Source organism: Arabidopsis thaliana, chromosome 3, assembly GCF_000001735.4.
Source record: "Arabidopsis thaliana chromosome 3, partial sequence".
NCBI classification, from domain to species: Eukaryota; Viridiplantae; Streptophyta; class Magnoliopsida; order Brassicales; family Brassicaceae; genus Arabidopsis; species Arabidopsis thaliana.
The window spans coordinates 12,200,602-12,215,070 of record NC_003074.8 but is presented as its reverse complement, the minus strand read 5'-3'; the positions used below and the strand labels follow the sequence as shown (position 1 = coordinate 12,215,070).

The 14,469-nt window shown below is 40.2% G+C and overlaps 5 pseudogenes across 5 annotated transcripts; 2 read left to right on the top strand and 3 right to left on the bottom strand.

Moving 5' to 3' along the window:
- Window positions 1-1,674: 1,674 nt before the first annotated feature.
- On the top strand, window positions 1,675-2,588 carry AT3G30665 (annotated as a pseudogene; the record flags this gene model as incomplete). Its single annotated transcript has 1 exon — window positions 1,675-2,588.
- A 779-nt stretch (window positions 2,589-3,367) lies between these two features.
- On the top strand, window positions 3,368-4,705 carry AT3G30663 (annotated as a pseudogene; the record flags this gene model as incomplete). The annotated part of the gene is made up of 1 exon: window positions 3,368-4,705.
- A 3,024-nt stretch (window positions 4,706-7,729) lies between these two features.
- AT3G30660 lies at window positions 7,730-7,963 on the bottom strand (annotated as a pseudogene; the record flags this gene model as incomplete). The annotated part of the gene is made up of 1 exon: window positions 7,730-7,963.
- A 511-nt stretch (window positions 7,964-8,474) lies between these two features.
- AT3G30655 lies at window positions 8,475-11,493 on the bottom strand (annotated as a pseudogene; the record flags this gene model as incomplete). Its single annotated transcript has 1 exon — window positions 8,475-11,493.
- A 1,400-nt stretch (window positions 11,494-12,893) lies between these two features.
- On the bottom strand, window positions 12,894-14,270 carry AT3G30650 (annotated as a pseudogene; the record flags this gene model as incomplete). Its single annotated transcript has 2 exons — window positions 12,894-13,155; window positions 14,164-14,270.
- Window positions 14,271-14,469: the final 199 nt, after the last annotated feature.

Sequence of the window (14,469 nt, the reverse complement as noted above, 5' to 3'; positions counted from 1 at the left end):
AATTTTGAGCCTGCATTCATCTAAGGCATAGAAAAACCGAAAAAATTTGAAAAATTTCAGAAAATGATTTCACAAAAAAAAGAGTGTTCATGTAGTTGCATCTTATTTAGGATCGAGTCTAGAGTGTTTCATTTAGGATTGTTGCATATGCATAGGGGATGATGATGAGATAGCCTTGTAAGCATTTTGATTCACCGGATAAACTCAGTGCCCTCGTTGCTAGTTGTCTGTTGCGTAGTCAATGAATTTGAAATAAAACTGAACCATGCCTAGATTGCTCTACTCGACCACACTGTCATGATCTGATACCATTCCCTATCAATTTGAACCTGAATCTGATCTTTAATTATCATGTCTGCATCAAATTTGAACTCATGGATACCCTAAAATACTTGGATTCTCTTATTCATTTTGATCACTCTTGTTAATCCAAGTAGCTGACTCTCCTTATTAGAGCAGTTAACCCAAACCCAAACCTAGACTTTCTTTCAAGCCCTATATCACTTGTGAGTGTTTGTGAGGTCTTATTCCGATTAAGCTTGGTAGAAAGTGTTAGGTTCGTAACGACAGAGATAGTGTCTCATGTAGTTCTAGTTCGCATTTTTCGGACTGGATAGGACTAGGTGGGTGCTTATACTTTGGGTTGGGATGTGTTTAAAAGAAAAAGAAAAAAAAGGGTTGATTCATTGATGAGAAAAGGTAAAGGACTCTAGGTGAAGTAAGCTAAAGAAGCAGAAAAAGTCTAGTAAAGGTTTTGGGATTTGTAAAGAAAAGAAAGAGTTCTTGTTAGCTATTGAAGATGGGCAAAAGCCCTTGGTTTTAAAATGTTAAAAACAGGAACCTTAGTTGTTAAAGAAATCCAAATCCGCTAGATATATCAAAGTGTTGAAGCTTCGCCTAGAGTTAAGAGAAAAGAAAAGAATGATTAGAAAAAGGGTTTAAAAGATTCATGAATACAAAGGATAGAGTTTAGTTCTTGTATTGGGATTGGAGATGGGATTACCATTAGAGCTTCATTTGATGTACTCTGGGTAGATGGGATCTTATCTCTGTATGCATAGCTTGGGACTTACCTTTAGCATTCTACTAAAGTTTAATCATTTTTTGAGAGATCCCCTGTTACTGAAGCCTATTCTGTAAGGGACCATCTTTGTCTCTTGACCTTTTACCTTAGCCAAATGAGTTCTTTGATGATGCATTGCTTGATTCACGTTCCAGAACTAATGAATGTTAAAGGGATTGGTGGATTTGAAAACTTATGTAGGTCGAGCATATGAGTCGGATTGATTGATTAATGAGGCATGGCTAACGTTTTTAAGTAGAATTCGGTCTTGCAGCTTAGAACTTTCAACTTGGACATTGATTTCATCTGGTTTATCTAATGCTTTGGCTCTGCGTCCCCGCTTTCAAACGTCACCTCCAGCTTGTTCTTGATTGTTTGCTTGAGGGCAAGCAAAGACTAAGTTTGGGGGAGTTGATAAGTGTATATTTTGCATGTTTTGAGCATCCATTTGTCATCATTTTAGCATCATATCATCACTGTTTTATACTATTTCACATCATTTGTCATCACTTTGCATGTTTAGGATAGTTTTGCATGCATGTTGCATATTTGCGTTGATTTCAGGTGATTTGGAGCTGTTGACGAGCTATCTGGAAGGAGCGGACCTGATCATGACAAACCACTCGACCCAGAGGTCGAGTAGGAGCTTCAAGATCTCAAGAGACCACTCGACCAACAGGTCGAGTAGAGGACATCACCAATTCAACCACCACTCGACCCCGAGGTCGAGTGCCATCATCTCATCACCAGACAGTCACTCGATCACTTCACTCGACCATGAGGACGAGTGTCTTCACCTCCATCATCAGACAACCACTCGACCTCCTCACTCTACCTAGAGGTCGAGTACCTCCATCACACCACTCGACTGCATACTCGATGACAAGCTTCAGAGCCTTCTTCATTCTGCACTCAACCAGACACTCGAGCACAAGGAAGAAAAGAAGACTCCAGCTATTCACTCGACCACGTTGGTCGAGTACAGTGCTTAACCCGTCCAAATACTTCGTCGTTTTGAGTATTAGGGTTTCGGGATATTTGGCTATAAGTAGCATGTACTTCTCATTTTCGAGAACAAGAAGTTTTTACCTAGTTTTTATTTCCGCAGACCTTGTGCTCTAGACTTTTTGTAATCCGGATTTCTCTTTATCTATTCAGTATTCAGTATTCTGTTTCTGTTCTTGATTTTCGTTTACTGTTGTTCATTCTGTTATCATACTGCTGTTATCATGTCTTCAACCTGTTCAACGTTTATGCTTTTTGTCATGATGTCTGAGTAGTGAATAGGTTTCTGAGGATGGGTTAGAGTAGTGTAGAATTCTCAGTATGCTAGGTGATTGAGTATTGATTGATAGATCCCTTCTGGATTAGTTGTTCTTAATGCCTATTGCTTTCTGATCAACTGGAATTTGAGCCCAGACATTTCCGCGCCCAAAAGGTGTTCGATGAAATGTCTGAACCACTAATTCCAGAGATTCGTGACCCTGTACCAAGGTATTGGTTGCAGGGAGCGTTTTGGCTTTAACTTGTTGATTCATAATGCCTGTTAGGTTAGCTCTCGTCAATGGTGATTGAGTCTGGGACTAGGTTAGCTTGAGAGTCTCTGTTGCGGTGGCACTTAGATTTGGTTAATGAACTTGTTGTCTAGGGTTAATTTATTGAGCATGTCAATCACCTGTAAACTGAGGAAACGAAACTACTCAATTACCCCATCCTTAGGAATTCTTTGTCTGATTGATTTTATTGTTTACTCTACTGCTGTTTACTGCATCCTGTCACCTGTTGCTTAGTTTCTGCAATTCTTTACTGTTACTCGACCTGGTACTCGACCACCCAGTTGTCTGGCAACAGACTGTGCAATCGAGTACCCTGTTCCATTTTCTGTCTGTTACTCGACCATTCACTCGACCTCACTCAGTGCTCTGCAAAGAGCTGACCTCACTCAGTGCTCTGCAAAGAGCTGTGTTGGTCGAGTGTTCTACTGTTTCTGTTTGATTTTCTGTTTTCTGCATGTTCACTTAGGACTGCTAGAACACACCAAAACCTGTTATTGCTTGGCTTGACTTAGTGACTTCTGATCACATCTTGATTGTTAGCATCACACCCATTTGGATTGACAACCTTCAGTACTACAACGACATGATAGTGCTTTAGGATTAATTGATCTTAAAAACCTATTATCATGATGATGCTTTGATTGTGAATGATGCTATATTGTTGAGACAGTACTATTGTGGAACATGGTTTATAGTCGTGTGTGACTTGTATTTCTTTTGGGAAAATAATTTTGTTCACTTTTGTAACATGTTTACTTCTTTCTTTGTTGCATGTGTTTGGAGGTTTACTCGAGACAGAGGATCTCGCTTGGTTAGGAAGATCACTAGAATTTTCTTACAAAAATTCGATGCTCCCTTCTATAACTGGTCATGTGTTCCAGTTGATAAAAGAGAAAGATTATTTTTAGAGTTTGCGGTAAGCTTCCTCTATATCTGCTCTTGTTCAAGTTAAGTTTATGTAGTTTCACTAACTTCTTCCTTTTTTTTGTAGAAAACTCACCACTGGGATCCCTTACTAACAGGGACAGTCCAGTATTACTTCAATGAGATCGTCAAGAGGCGCTTGAAGGACATGGTTAGCACCGCAAGGACAACTCGAGAGCAGCCTCCATGGATTGGAGAAACGCTGTGGGGAACAATGTGTGCTTACTGGGACACAGAAGCAGCACAGAAAAGGAGTCGGACCTATTCCAAAGCTCGTCTCTCTGACCGTAACGGTATCGGTCCTCACGTCCACTACTCTGGGCCAAAATCTTTTCAAGAAATCCAAGATGAATTGGTAAGTGTTTCTGCAGATTCTCATAAGTTAGAGTTTTCTGTTTTCTGTTTTCAATCCAATATAGTCTGTTTTCTTGTGAGTATGTTGAGTTCTTATGTCTAGTGACTACTGTTGATATTGATTTGTGTTTGCAGGAAGAGAAGTTGGGAAGACCGGTCCATCTTGGTGAGGTGTTCATCGAAACACACACTAAGTCGGATGGCTCATTTGTTGATCAGAAGTCGGAGAAGATTGCTCAAGCTTATCAGCAGAATGTGAGAGATAGGCTGTCAGCACTAGAGGCGTCTGCTTCTGCTGTCTCTGATGGCTCTTCACGACCTCCGGAGCTCACACTAGATGATTATACAGCCATCTTTCTCGAGGTAAGATGTTTTAGTATAATTATGAGTCTTAGAGTCCAATTAATATTCTGTCACTAATGAGCTTCTTCTCTATTTCTTGCAGTCCACAGAAAAGGATTCAAGAGGCAATCCTTATGGACTAGGATGTCTAAAAGACACTCTAGGCAGCGCCAACCGCAATCACTCCGGTTCCTCATCATCCTTTCAAGCCCTAGAAGAACGGCTGTAGGAAGCTCAAAGGAAAATAGAAGAGCAGGCTGCATATAATGAGAAGAGAGATGCTGAGATTGCTGCCCGAGAAGCTGAGTCATCCCGAGTCACAGCTGAGCAAAAGGACAAGCTCGAGCAATTGTCTTTAGTCGAGAAGTATCTCCGCCAAACCGATCCGCAGTTCTTGGACTTCATGGCAAGTCACTCTACCACAACCATAGAACGTATACCAAGTCCTCCACCTAATGATCCTTAGATTATCTTTGCCCAAACTCTACTTGAACATATGTTTATTTGAATAAGTTGTTTGTGTAATAAACAAGATAATTGTATGTGTATTTGTACTTGATTTTCTATATATACAAGTCTTTTCATCTTTTTAGCATTTCAAATAAAAAAGGAGAAAACAAGAAAACAAGAAAACAACAATCGATAACCAACAAACAAGAAACAAGAAACCCAACAATCGATGACCAAATTCTTATTCGGACAAAACAAGTAGTCGCTCAGTAGTCGTATTTAGGTAGCAAATTAGACGTAAAATAGTCGTTTAATAGTCACACTAATTACCGATTATTATCCGACTAAGACACCTAGTCACAATATAATCGTCCACGAGACCTATAATAGTCGTAAAACATTATACGACTATTATATGACTACGAGAATTATTTCCTTACATTGATAGAATTAGTCGTCCAATCGTCGGAAACAATTATACGACTATTATACGACCACGTGTTTCACACGCTTCGTACAGGACAATTAATCGTGCTATGGTCGTTAAATAGTCGCCAATACGATACGACTATACAACGACCATTGTTTACTGATTGTGTTATTGTCGTAATATAGTCGTCGATCAACGACTAATTCACGACTATCTCATTCAGCGACTATGTAATAATGACTAACGTCGTTAGTCGCTGATTAGTCGTATTATCATTTTTTACGACTACTATGCAACTGCCGTGTAAGTCGTTTATCACCTGTTTTCTTGTAGTGATATAAGCGAGAACTTAAACGTTCTTCACGTCATGATCCCGCGACCGAATATGTCATTGGCATCTGACGGGCTGAAATGAGCTTCCCAGTGATCGAGTATGTCATTGATCAAACTGGACTTCAAGGGCTCCGTCTTGCGATCGAGTGAGATGCAGTGAAGTCGAGATTGAATGGTCCAGCGACCCTGTGATCCAGTGCGATCGAGTGGATGTTATGATGTGGTGATCGAGTGGTTTCTTCTTCTCTTCTCTTCTTTGTTCTTAGCTTGTCTGGTTGAGTGCAGAAAGAGCAGATAGGCTTCCTGGTGGTGGAGTGGTGATCGAGTAGTTCTGATGGGGTGATTCCTCCGGCTTCGCGATTGAGTGAAACTGAGCTGCTTGCTTCTCCGGGGTTGTGATAGAGTGATTTACCCTGGCATGGCTCCGAGGCTGCGATAGAGTATTTTTGCTGAAGACGTCATTGGGCATTCTGACTTCATGTTCTGTTTTTCCTCTGTTTGAACTCCAAAAGCATCCAAAGTACCTGAAAACAACCAAATATGCCATGCACATACAATCCTAATGCAAAATCGTCCTAAGTATGTAAAACACCCTAAAACGACTCCTAATGAGATGATTTGTGGATGAAACAATGACAAAGTGGTGAAGAATGAATGCCTAAATCATGCAAATTATAGACATATCAACTTCCCCAAACTTAGTCTTTGCTTGCCCTCAAGCAAACAAGAAGACATAAGCAGAAGGAGAGGTTTGAAGTTGGGGATTCAGAACCAAAGCATGAGATATGACAATTAAGATCAATGTACCAGCTAACAGTTCTAAGATGCGAGGTGATCGACTTCTACTTAAAAACTTTAGCCATGCTCTGTTATGATCCAAACCTACACTCAAATGCACAATGCGTCAAGATCAACCAATCCCTTTAACATTCATTAAGTTCAAAAACATGAATCAAGATATGCATCACTAGTGAACTCATTTGGCTAATGACAGGTTATGAGACAAAAATGTTCCCTTTTTAGTGGTTCAGAATTTAATAGCAGGGGACTCTCAATGAAAAAGGACTGAGCTTTAGAAGAATCCTAAAGGTAAGTGCCAACCTATGCATACAAGAATAGCACCCTATCTACCCAATGACATAAACCGTGAATAACAAGTAGATGGTCCTATCTCTAAACCCAATAATGATCTTAAGTCTACCCTTTTGCACTAAAGGCATGTTTCGATTTTTTCTTGGATCAATGTTCCTTTTCTTTTCTTTAGCTCTTGTTCTTAAGGAGAAGCTTTTCTTAAACTCTATGAGTCTAGTCTAGTGAATTGGGTTTTTCTTAAACTCTTATGGCTCTTATCATTTTTTTTCTTTTTCTGTTTTTGTTGCCATCTATTTTTTTAGAGCATATCTTAACAATTCTATGCTTCCCAAACATTCACTAGACCACAATATGATTTTCAGCTTCCTTCTCCTAAAGACTCTAACCCATTTTTTTTCTTTCTTTTTCTTTTCACACTCAATCTCAATCCCCAAATAAGTTCCCACCTAGTCCTACCAAGTCTGAAAACGTGGATTGGAACTACATGAGATACTACTCTTGTCGGCTCAAACCTAACACGTTCTACCAAGCTCAATCCTGAAAATAGGCCTCACATGCTCTCACAAAATAACATGGCTTGAAAGAAGGGTTGGTTAAGGGTGGGAAAACTACTCCAATAATAGAAGCAGCTACTTGGATTAACAAGAGTGGTGAATAAGTGAAAGAAAATCCAAATATGTATTCTATCCACGAGTTCAAAAATGATGCAAACATGATAATTATAAGTCAGATTCAAGTTCAAATTGACAGGGAAGGTGTCATGACATGCATCGAGTGGTTTCTATAGAACATGGTGCGGTTTTACTTCAAAGTCATTCAAATGCCTCAGATAACTAATAACTCATTTTAGTGAATCATCATGCTTACAAGGCTATTTCCTCATTATTCCCTATGCATATGCAACAATCCTATATGAAACACTCTAGACTCGATTCTAGATGTAATGCAACTAAATGATCACTCTGTTTTTGTGGAATTCATTTTCAAAAAAATTCAAATTTTTTTTTGTTTTTTTCTATGACTTAGATGATATGCAGACTCAAATGATATTCACAAAAAACAAGTCAAATACGTCTTGAACCCTCCCCCAAACTTAAATTACACAGTCCCTTGTGTAATCAAAATTTGTGAAAGAATTCAAGATAAACACAGAGACAAAAACAAAAGCGGTATTTACAAAGGGTTTTAGTGTGTTACCTCAGTATAATGTCCTGGAGATGTAGTCATCCATATCTGCTTGAGTGTACTCAGCATGCATGACAGGTTCTTGATGTGGCTCCGCCATCTCCTCGTCATTAAGCTCGATCGCAACCCAGTAGGTTGTGGAGCATGACACTCATGTGTTCTCCAGCCCGACATTATCCGGCCTTTGCTTGATGAATGTACAGTTTTAGCACTCTTCCTCCTCTTGTTTTCCATTGGCTCATGAGACGGGAAACTTGTAGAACGGTGTGGTCCTTATGTTTTAGGTGAATTGCCTTGGCAGAGCAATGTCATGGTGGCTGGATGACATGTCTTCAGGCGGGTTGTCATTGAAGTCATGTCGGGCGTTTTCACTTCTCCTTGCGATTAACTGGTTTGGGCAATTCCACTAGGAGACCACTTGATCACACCATTGCCATGTTGCGATCGAGTGGTATGACATTGTCGTTGAGAATGATGTTGTCCCAAAACCACTAGATCGCACTCTCGAGCTTTTACTCTCGTCTTGCGATAGACTGATTCATCAAAAATTTGAATTTTTTTATTTGAACACTTAGTTGCATCCCTGTTGTTGCTCCAGCTGTTTTTCATTTCCTGAGAATCAAAAACAAAACCAAAACAAATCAAAAGTAACAAAAATAAAAACTATATACAAGGATAGACATGGGACTTCCTCCCAAGTGAGCTTGTTTTAAGTCTCTAGCTTGACTCCTCACACTCATTAGGCTCAAGGAGGGTGATAGAGTAGAACTGACGTCTCCTCTCCTTCCTTCGTAGATACAACATCAAATTCAGCATGCTCTCGTGACAAGTCTGTAATTGAGTACTCAATGACCCTTTCTTGGTAAGCTCCTTTTTCATCAACTGGATAGTGGTCTTTTCTAGACTGTTTTGATGTGAATTCACATCCTTCTTTTCTAACCATAGGAATAACTTCATCATTTGGGACGTCCTTGATGTTGAGTGGAGCTTGGTTGGCTTTCCTATGGAGCTCTTTGGCTTGATCCTTCAGCTCTTTCACAGTGTGTGTTAGCTCTCTTATAGCTGTGTCGTGCCAATTTGACCTCTCCTTGAGTTCTAACCAATCATTTGATGCCCTCACGCTTGACTCTAGCTGTTTGGTTGAGCATTCTAGTCGAGTATCAGTTGAGCCTTCCTCGTTCAATGTAACATCCTCTGTTTCTGACGCAATGACACCTTTAAAGATCTTTGATCCTGGTACTTCGTTGTGTGAGTCTATTGACATCTCATAGCTCAAGGTCTCACAAGAGAGAAATCCAGCTTCATTACTTTTGGTCAAAGCAGTTTGAAGGTGATCTTTGTCAGTAAGCTCCTCTAGCAGTTCATTAGCTAGCTGACCCATTTCTTCAACTAAGAAGCTTTGTCCTTCTATTGTTGGCTTCTTCATAGTGTCCCTGATTTCAAACTTCATTTTGAAATCCTCCCCAAGATTAAGATTAATGTTTCCTTGCTTAACATCTATGACTGCTCCAGCTGAAGCCAAGAAAGGTCTTCCTAAGATTAGAGGATCCTTAGATTCTTCATCCATCTCAAGCACAACAAAATCAGTAGGGACCTCTACTCCATTAATCATTACTTGCACATCCTCTAACAGGCCAAAAGGTCTCCTTGAAGTCCTATCAGCAAGAATCAAGGTTAGGTCAGAAGGCTTGTACTGAACGAATCCCAGCTTCCTTGCCACAGAGAGTGGCATTATGCTGACTGAGGCTCCTAGATCACATAGACAATTGCTGAAAGTCAATTGCCTAATGGAGCAAGGTAGAGTAAAAGATCCTGGATCTTCCAACTTTTCTGGAACAATCTTCTGCCGAGTGATAGCACTGCACTCATGACTTAATACCACCATTCCTTGGACTTCTTTTGATCTTTTCTGTAATCAGGTCTTTCACGTACTTGTGCTCGTCAGGTATTAGTGCAAGATAGGCCACTAAAGGCATATCCTTTATCTGTTTTTCAAGGAGGGCTCGATATTTTGCAACCAGAACTTTCTTAAAACGACCAGGGAATGGAAGCGGAGGTTTGTAAGGGGGTGGCACGAAGACTGTGTCTTTGGTCTTTGCAGCTTCCGGTTTTTCAACAAAGTGAGTAGCTGGGGAAGCTTGTGGTCGAGTGGATTGACTGGTGAGTATGGGCTCTTCGATTGTGTTGTTAGCCAAAACATCATCTTGATAAAAATCCTCCCCATGTAGAATTACACTGTCCTCAGTGCTTGATGTAGGGACATATCGAGTTGGCAGCTCTCGATCATGTGTGATAGTGATGGCATGGACAGTGGCATACTCCTTTGGATTTTGGATTGCGTTCCCTGGAAGCTGGCATGGGTTTTTGTTAACAGATGGTGATGCAAGGATGCCTTCCACATATCTCATCCTAGTGCTCATTGATTCGGACTTGTTGTTAAGTTCGACGCCTTGTCGGTCGATTTTGTTGTTTACTTCACATAACTTCTTAGCGATTTCCATTGCTCCTGTGGCTTGTCCTTGAATGAGCTGCTGGAGCATAATCATTATGTCTGAATTCTGAGGCGCAGGTGCATGTTGTTGTTGTGGTGTGAAACCAGGTTGTGGCTGCTGTTGTTGATATCCTCCTTGAAACTGCTGCTTTGGAATGAACCCTTGGTTTTGGTTGTAAGGAACAAACGGTTTGGGTTGGTTCTGCTGCTGCTGCTGCTGAGCGTAGACTTGGTCCTGAGGGTTGGCGACATTGGTGCTTCTATATGAAAGATTTGGGTTTGGTCTATAATAATTATACCCCTTGTTGTAGCCACCTTGATTCTGAACATAGCTGATTTCAGCCCACTGATCTTTCTCCCCCTCTTGTACTGGGAATGGTTCATCTTCAGAGATGAAGTGAACATGTTTCTGCTGCATTTGGACGATTTTTTCTAGTTTGTCATTGAGAGCTTTCATCTCTCTGTCGTGCTTGTCATTAGAGTCAGAACTGGTGCGGATACTTCTGTCATAGTCTTCATTGTAATTGCCATCCGACTGAGCAAAGTTTTCAACTAGCTCCCATCCTTCTTCAACATCCTTCTTTAAAAAATTCCCATTTGAAGCGGTGTCAAGCAGTATCCTTATCTTAGGCAAGACGCCTCTATAGAGTGTGCTGAGAAGAGAAGCTTGCTTAAATCCGTGATGAGGGCATTTGGTTTGATACCCCTTAAAGCGCTCCCAAGCTTCACCGAAGCTTTCATTTTGCTTCTGAGTGAATCCGGATATCTCATTCCGGAGTCTTGCAGTTCTGGAGTTGGAAAAGAATTTTGCCAAGAAGGCCTTTTTGCAGTCATCCCAGGCTGTGATTGAATTCTGGGGTAGCGTCTTTTCCCACAGATGGGCTTTATCTCCAAGTGAGAATGGAAACAAGCGAAGCTTGAAACCATCTTCACTAACTCCATTGATTTTAGTAAGGCCATAGAGCCTTTCAAACTCGTCAAGATGATCTAGCGGATCCTCCATTGGCAGGCCATGAAACTTGTTCCCCTGAACCATAGCAATGAGACCGCTTTTGATCTCAAAGTTGTTGTTCTGTACTGGAGGTGGATCAATTCCATGACGCTGGTTGTGGTTGTGAGGGAAGTCACCAGCACCAATGTTGGTAGGTTGCTCTTGCTCATCTACAACGTCAGCCATTGTGTCGGTTTCTGTCTGTTCTCTTAGTTGGCGAGCAATACGGTCGATGTTATCGTTGAATAGGAGGTTCTGATTTCTTTCTGACCGTGTATGCATGCAACAGATAGCAGCCGGGCTATAACAGACGAATCAGAGATGCGTCTATAAAGCAGGTTGCAAGGTACCTAAAACACAAAGACAGAAAAGGCACAATGTTAGTAACGTGTGTAACAAAAACGAACTTGATCTTAACGTTTCTAATGATCTCAAATATAGCAAACAAACACCAAACTGGCAACGGCGCCAAATTGATAGTAGGATTTTACTCAATTAATCCCTAAAATACTATCCTATCGTTGTAGTATTTTAGGATGTCAATCCAATCCAGTGTGATGCAAACAGATGAGATATGATCAGAAAGCTCTAAGTCAAGCCACGTAGAAAGTTGGTTGGTTCTAACAGTCCTAGTATGCAATAACAGAAATGAAATGAAACTAAAAGCAGAAATGGCAATAGCAGGCAAGTGAATGACAAAGCAGAAATGTTAACAGGCAATCAAATGGATAAACGATTCCTAAGGATGGGGTAATCCAATAGTATGGTCTACTTAATCTATTCAGGCGGTTGACAAAACTTCACAGAAGCTATCCCTAGACAACAAGTTCAACAACAGATTAATTCACTCCCGTGATAGAAATCCTCAAGTAAAGCTAGACACTGACCTAAATCCCTTTAGCGATCTCTAACTAAGCAGGCATTATCGAATCAACATGTTAAAGTCAATACCCTCTCTACAGCCAATCCCTTGGGGTAGAGTCAGATATCTCTAGAATTAATAGGATCCAACGCCCATTAAACGCCTCCTGAGCGTTGGACGTCTGGACTCATACTCCACATTAGCCAATGAAACAAGGAATAAGCGCAACTAATCCAGAAGGGATTCTAGTATTCAAAACTCAACCACCTAAAACGACCAAGTAAACCACAACTATTCTATCCCATCCTCAGAAATACAGTTCACTACTCAGACATAATCAAAGACAATAGCAAAGCAACGATTAAAAACATGATAACAGAAATGACGAAAGACTTAAACGAAAACTGAATATCAAATACTTGAAAGTGAAAATACAAAGTTGCAGGAGAAACACTGCGGCTATCAAAGTTGCGAAAATGTAAAAGCGAGATAATAACGGATAATAGCGGATGCCCTCGGAAAAACCCTAGAGGCAGTTTATATAAGCGAGAAATGAAACAAATAAGGAAACTAAATATATAGCGAATCATCACGTCATGATCCCGCGACCGAATGTGTCATTGGCATCTGACGGGCTGAAATGAGCTTCCCAGTGATCGAGTATGTCATTGATCAAACTGGACTTCAAGGGCTCCGTCTTGCGATCGAGTAGTGAAGTCGAGATTGAATGGTCCAGTGACCCTGTGATCGAGTGCGATCGAGTGGATGTCATGATTTGGTGATCGAGTGGTTTCTTCGGCTTCTCTTCTCTTCTTAGTTCTCAGCTTGTCTGGTTGAGTGCAGAAAGAGCAGATAGGCTTCCTGGTGGTTGAGTGGTGATCGAGTAGTTCTGATGGGATGATTCCTCCGGCTTCGCGATTGAGTGAAACTGAGCTGCTTGCTTCTCCGGGGTTGCGATAGAGTGATTGGCCCTAGCAGGGCTCTGAGGCTGCGATAGAGTATTTTTGCTGAAGGCGTCATTGGGCATTCTGACTTCATGTTCTGTTTTTCCTCTGTTTGAACTCCAAAAACATCCAAAGTACCTGAAAACAACCAAATATGCCATGCACATGCAATCCTAATGCAAAATCGTCCTAAGTATGTAAAACACACTAAAACGACTCCTAATGAGATGATTTGTGGATGAAACAATGACAAAGTGGTGAAGAATGAATGCCTAAATCATGCAAATTATAGACATATCACACATTAACAAACCTCTTAAAATTACTCATTAATTTTCACTTAAAAGTTAAAACCACAAAAAAAAAAAATTATTCTGTTCAAACCCACTTTAATTACTCGTTGACTTTCCTTAAAACAAAAATGGCAACAAAAATTTGACTACCCATTTCTTCTTCTTATGCTTCTTCTCTTTCAGTTAGGTCTCTTCACCCTAACACTCCATCCATAAGTCCATAATGTGGCACGTACGGCCACCTCCCATCATCGCGATGATGGTTCTTCTCCCATAATCTCAGTCCGTCTCTGCCGCCATTAACCAATAACCAAATGGTATCGTACCTTCATCCTCTATTTTTTCAATGATTTATTAACTCTTCGTTTAAATTCCTTCAATTTTGCACTTCACATGATTTTTTAGTTTCATTCATGTGCTTAGAGATATACAACACGTCCGGAATACCATTGATAAGGTTTTAGTCTATCTATAAACTTTTGAACGTATTAATTAGCACAAAGCATACGTTTTTTGTTTTTTCACAAAGCATACGTACGTTGCATGGAATAATTTGTAAAATAATTACTAGGATAGAACACAATTGTATGTTTATTCCTAGAATAAAACACATCTTTTTTTTTATTATTCACATATTTTCAGTACTTGTGTAGTTACAGTTAACATTTTTGATGAGTTTTAATTAAATATTATTTTTAATTCATTTTTAACTAAATATTAAATTAAAAAACACTAATTATACATGTCATCAATCCATGTCATCAATATAATCCACGTCATTACTCATCTGAAACCGCATAACTTTTCGGTTTCATTTCTTTTGGCATTTTACTGTTCATCAGCGGAAAAAAACCTGTCGCTTTCTTTCTCTCTCGATGGAACGAACTCTTTACCGTAATTCCTTCGCCGTTTTCTCTTTTCTTGTCTGTTCCGGCCGAAATTCTTACGCCGGAGTCGCATTTCTGGTATCGTGAAGTCACATCCATGTCGCTGTCGCATTTGAACTGAACTTCTCTAAGTTCCGGTAAGTATGTTTCCAAACTTTATTTCGAATTTTCCGACAAGAATTCGACTTCTAAGTTCAATCGCAAGTGATTCCCGTCACTGAAATCGTTTTCCGATGCTTAACGATGGTTTTTAACGATGCTTAAAGCTGGTT